The 6,272-nt window shown below is 39.2% G+C and overlaps 1 long non-coding RNA gene across 1 annotated transcript; it reads left to right on the top strand.

Annotated features, from left to right (window-relative positions):
* The first annotated feature begins 1,808 nt into the window (after positions 1–1,808).
* On the top strand, positions 1,809–2,418 carry LOC118431129. Its single transcript, XR_004832934.1, has 3 exons — positions 1,809–1,919; positions 2,111–2,218; positions 2,315–2,418. It is a non-coding gene; the product is annotated as an uncharacterized LOC118431129 (long non-coding RNA).
* The last annotated feature ends 3,854 nt before the right edge of the window (positions 2,419–6,272 follow it).

The following is a 6,272-nucleotide window of genomic DNA, read 5'->3' as shown; positions in this document are numbered from 1 at the left end:
AAAAATGCTTGGCGGAGTCTGCACGAGGCTACTATGAGCCTGCACATACTAGCATGTAGTAGTCTCTGTAGATGAAGTAAGATACCAATTTTCTTGTGTGCCTTATCGCTACATGTACTACCTGTACTTAGCTTGTTTGAGCCTAAATGTACAATTAATGTCTTTAATTTCATTTTACCAATAGTTACGTATGTAGCTGCTCACCAGTCATATGATGTGACTTTTCCTACTAAAGATGCATGTGGATAGGCCACATTATCTTACTTACGGTTGTGCCATTGTCTTGTATGTAGATGGTGCTTGTTTCAAACCTGAAACAAAATGGCACGTTGATCCTGGAAGCCAGTACCCCATGGGAGACGACATTCTATGACGAAAACAACCCTGCACTTGACGAGTTTGTAGTCGACATCAACTCGACTCCAACCTATCTGCCATATACGAACAGCAGTGTCATCACCGATGCTTTACCAATAACAGGAACATTTCTGTCAACCACGGGTAAGTAACGCTGGGTTTGAGTTTATTTAGATACCCTAGCTTTAACCCAGTGAATTGTTTGTCTATAGTTAGCTATTTTTGATATTCTCTTTCATTGCCTACAATAACTTATGCCGTTATGTTTATTTATTTGCCCAGACCTGAATGAGTATATCAATAACCCTTGTCATCATGGACACTGCGTGAACCAAGATGGCGGATACAAATGTACCTGCTCACAGGGATGGACTGGAAAGAATTGTCAACAGGGTGAGTTGTCGTTACGTTTTTAAGGCCTTTCCTGTCGAGTTTTTCATGTTCTTCTCCATAGAATAAGCACCATGTCCATGTGTGCTCTTCGAAAACCTTCTTCCACATTTTAGTTGTTATTTGTCTTGCTCGATTGAAGCCAGGTGTGCTACACATTGATCTAATAATTGCTATGTGTCGCATGTAATCAGATGCATCATTCTGTTATTTTGCAAATAAACATTATTACATACTATTAGATATCAACGAGTGTGATGCAAACCCCAAGCCTTGTCAACATGGACGCTGTGTGAACAAAGATGGCGGATACAACTGTACCTGCTCACCTGGATGGACTGGACAGAACTGTCAAGAGGGTAAATTCCTCTTCTTCTTCTTCTTTTTCCATCTTCTTCTTCTTATAGCTTTTTTTTATTCTTAAGCCGCTCCTTTCATAGCATTTCATGTTCTTCTCCATGCAACAAGCTTTATGATCTTGAGTGCTCTTCTATCACTCTTCATCCAAGTTTACTTCTTCTTCCAACTTTTACTTCAATTGTAATATGTCTTGTTCGATTGAAACAAGGTGTACTTCATATTGATTGATCTAACCCTTAATATGTGTCGCATGTAATCAGATGCATCATTCTATTATTACATACTATTAGATATCAACGAGTGTGATGCAAACCCCAAGCCTTGTCAACATGGACGCTGTGTGAACAAAGATGGCGGATACAACTGTACCTGCTCACCTGGATGGACTGGACAGAACTGTCAAGAGGGTAAGTTCCTCTTCTTCTTCTTTTTCCATCTTCTTCTTCTTGTTTTTTTTAATTATTTTTATTCTTCATTCTTGAGGCCGTTCCCTTTATAGTATTTCATGTTCTTCTTCATAAATAAGCTTTATGTTCTTGTGTGCTCTTCTAACATTCTTCTTCCAACTTTTACTTCAATTGTAATATGTCTTGTTCGATTGAAACAAGGTGTACTTCATATTGATTGATCTAATACTTATATTGTACGTGTGCAATTACATGTAATCAGTTCCCCATCATTTTATCATTACATAGATATCAACGAGTGCGATGGAAACCCTAAGCCATGTCAACATGGACGCTGTGTGAACAAAGATGCCGGATACAACTGTACCTGCTCACCCGGATGGACTGGTAAGAACTGTCAACAGGGTGAGTTGTTTCTATATCATGTCCTCACTATTTAAATCAAGTAGCTTTACATATATCTTCAAAATATTCACATTTTTGTCCTTTGTTTCCAATCAAAAAGCTTCTTGGAATACCCAACATATGTAAGTACCCTTTACCAAGGTTGACAGTTACTAAATTTCCTTACCTTACTTTTATCCGTGACGAAACAGACGTCAATGAGTGCAGCGGAGAACCATGCCTACATGGACACTGTGAGAACAAAGATGGCGGATACAATTGTACCTGCTCACCTGGATGGACGGGACAGAACTGTCAAGGTAAGTTCTTTTCATGAAGTCAACAAGTTGAAATTTTAATCATTTTTAGATTTACTGACAGTGTATGAATAATGTTCTTTCCCCATCACCACACAGATGTAGACGAGTGTAATAGCAAAATATGCCTACATGGACGCTGTGTGAACAAAGACGGCGGATACAACTGTACCTGCTCACCTGGATGGACTGGACAGAACTGTCAGCAATGTGAGTTCATTCTGCTGCCGATACTCTGTTAAAAGGTTGACATTTTCTTTGGAAAATTGTATGAATTCGTTTCTTTCTTGAATTTATTCGGTTTCTCGAAGCAATTTAGTGTTATCATCGAGTTGAATATCAATCACATTATGTACATTTTCTCCCTTTATCACACAGACATAGATGGGTGTGCCAGAAACCCATGTCAAAATGGACGCTGTGTGAACAAAGATGGCGGATACAAATGTACCTGCTCACGTGGATGGACTGGAAAGAACTGTCAACAAGGTGAGATACTTCTGTTACTTTGGCACATGGTGTAGTTATTCTGTTAGATTTTCTCTTGTGAACATTTTATGTTTGTACGTTTCTTTTTAATTCATTTTATAAAAGGTATTCGGTTTCTCCAAACATTTTAGTGTTAACGTTATCACCGGGTTCAATATCAATCAAATCAAGGACGTTATAATAACGTCCTTGATCAATTTAGGTACATTTTGTCCTTTATAACACCAAGGACGTTATATGAGACCTTGATAACACAGATATAGATGAATGCACCTACGAACCATGTCAACATGGACGCTGTGTGAACAAAGATGGTGGATACAAATGTACCTGCTCACCTGGATGGACTGGGAAGAACTGTCAACAAGGTGAGGTCCTTCGGGTGTTCTGTTAGAAGGATTGACTTTCGTATATATGGAAAATTGTATGCTTCGTTTCTCTCTTTAATAAACTTCTCATAAAAGTTATTTGCTTTCTCCAAGCATTTTAGTGCTAACATTGGATTGAATATCTATAACTATCAGGTACATTATCACACAGACATAGATGAGTGTGCCAGAAACCCATGTCAACATGGACGCTGTGAGAACAAAGATGGCGGATACAAATGTACCTGCTCAGCCGGATGGACCGGACAGAACTGTCAGCAAGGTGAATTTGCCTTGTGTATTATGATTGAAGTAGACCCTCTCTATATGTATCGTACCTTTTTAGAAGAATGATTCTGCTTTAGGCGTGTATTTGTATTTGTGTATGAATGTATGTGCTGTATATGTAACACTAGTCTTTCCCCATCATCACACAGACATAAATGAGTGTTGGAGCAAACCATGTCAACATGGACGCTGCGTGAACAAATATGGCGGATACAAATGTACCTGCTCAGCAGGGTGGACTGGACAGAACTGTCAGCAAGGTGAATTTACCTTGTGTATTATGATTAAAGTAGAAACTCTCTATATGTATCGTACCTTTTTAGGAGAATGATTCTGCTTTAGGCGTGTATTTGTATATAAATGTATGTGCTGTATGAGTAACATTATATTTTCATCTTCATACAGACATAAATGAGTGTTGGAGCAAACCATGTCAACATGGACGCTGTGTGAACAAATATGGCGGATACACCTGTACATGCTCACCCGGATGGACTGGGCAGAACTGTCAGCAAGGTGAGGTCCTTCTGGTACATGGTGTAGTTATTTTGTTTGACAGCTGCCCCTTTCTTAGGAAAGGTGTATGTTTTGCTTCCTTCTAGAAGACTTTTTATTATACATGTAGATTCTGAAGTTCTTCGGTTACTCCAAGCCCATTTAGTGTTATCATCGGGTTGAATGTCAGTCTAATTCTGTACATTTTTTGCCTTTTATCTCACAGATGTAAATGAATGTGCCAGAAATCCATGCGTACATGGCCGTTGTGAGAACAAAGATGGCGGATACAAATGTACCTGCTCAGCCGGATGGACTGGACAGAACTGTCAGCAAGGTGAATTTGCCTTGTGTATTATGATTAAAGTAGAAACTCTCTATATGTATCGTACCTTTTTTAGGAGAATGATTCTGCTTTAGGCGTGTATTTGTATTTGTGTATGAATGTATGTGCTGTATATGTAACACTAGTCTTTCTTCATCATCACACAGACATAAATGAGTGTTGGAGCAAACCATGTCAACATGGACGCTGTGTGAACAAAGATGGCGGATACAAATGTACCTGCTCAGCCGGATGGACTGGACAGAACTGTCAACGAGGTGAATTTGCCTTGTGTAGTAAGATTGAAGTAGACGGTCTCTATATGTATCGTACCTTTTTAGGAGAATGATTCTGCTTTAGGCGTGTATTTGTATATAAATGTATGTGCTGTATGAGTAACATTATATTTCCATCGTCATACAGACATAAATGAGTGTTGGAGCAAACCATGTCGACGTGGACGCTGTGTGAACAAATATGGCGGATACACCTGTACATGCTCACCTGGATGGACTGGGCAGAACTGTCAGCAAGGTGAGGTCCTTCTGGTACATGGTGTAGTTATTTTGTTAGACAGCTGTCCCTTTCTTTGGAAAAGTTTATGTTTTGCTTCCTTCTAGAAGACTTTCTATTATACATGTAGATTCTGAAGTTCTTCGGTTACTCCAAGCCCATTTAGTGTTATCATCGGGTTGAATGTCAGTCTAATTCTGTACATTTTTTGCCTTTTATTTCACAGATGTAAATGAGTGTGCCAGAAAACCATGTCAACATGGACACTGTGTGAACAAAGTTGGTGGATATAAATGTCTCTGCTTACCTGGATGGACTGGACAGAACTGTCAGCATGGTTAGTTTGCTATTGTGTACATATGAAAGTTATAGGCGTGTATTTGTATTTGCATATGTATGTTTAGTCTTGCGCAGTATTAACATGCATATGTATGATTTCTACAAACTGTTTATACTAGGGTCCTTCAAAATGTAATGCCATTGGTTTTATAACAGGCCCATTTTCATCGAATGAGTTGAAATTTGGCCCAAGGTTCCAATGGTATTATCATCATGAAATCAACTCAGTTGCTCATAAAATTTGAAAAACAAATAGAGGTATTTCAATCTTTTTCAATGCCTTTACCTTTGTGTAAAATTTTTAAAAAAAAAATGATCCTGTTATAAAAACAATGTATTACCTTTTGAAGGCCCCTTGTATTATGAAATAGAAGAAACCAAGTTGTGACTGCACATCCGGCCTTTTTTAATGAGAAATATTTTTATTTCCTTCTTTTCATTGCAAATTATTTTCTGCAAGTATTTCGTTGTTATCAATGGGTTGGCATAATTAAATTTCCTTTTTCACACAGATATAGATGGGTGTGCCGGAAAACCGTTGTGTGTGTGTGTGTGTGTGTGTGTGTGTGTCTGTGAACAAGATAACTCAATAACGGCTCGAAGGACTGGTTTTATACTTGGTGTGTTGGTGGGTTATAACGAAAAACAGCAAATGATTAGATTTTGGGCCCCCTGACTTTTCTTGGTACTGCAGCAGAATCTCCGGGTTTGACATCTCGTGTTCTGAACAAGCTATGGTCTTTCGCATGCCATTTGCATAATAAATGAGAATATTCTACCATAGCGGGTTTTTTCGTGTATTTCTTGTCCCGGACATGATACGGTCTTGACCTTTGAGTGGCAGGTATAGCTTTCAATGTCCAAGCTGTGGCCCTTTTAGCCCACTAATATTCAATTTTGGAAGTGCAGGGTCATTTTGAAATTTCGTCAAAACAGTCCAAAGAGGCTAATACTGGCGAGAGAATGTGATTTGTTTGCCCGTCTTCTGCAAGATGTATATTAAAAACGATTACATAAACCTGACATTTCGGCTGTATCAGCTCCAAAGGATGGCAGCTGTGGAACTGGCTACAAACTAGTCGCCGGGGCTCTTATCCGGTTGTCAGGCGGAAGAAAGTCCCATTGAGCCGCCATGGAGGCATGTAAGAAGGAAGGAGCCATGCTGGCCATGCCGAATACAGAAGAACTGGACCTCGCTCTGAGAAACCTGGTCAAAACGGAAGGAGGCACAATGATCACT

This window comes from Branchiostoma floridae, chromosome 14, assembly GCF_000003815.2.
Source record: "Branchiostoma floridae strain S238N-H82 chromosome 14, Bfl_VNyyK, whole genome shotgun sequence".
NCBI lineage: Eukaryota > Metazoa > Chordata > Leptocardii > Amphioxiformes > Branchiostomatidae > Branchiostoma > Branchiostoma floridae.
This window is presented reverse-complemented; position numbering and strand designations above follow the sequence as displayed.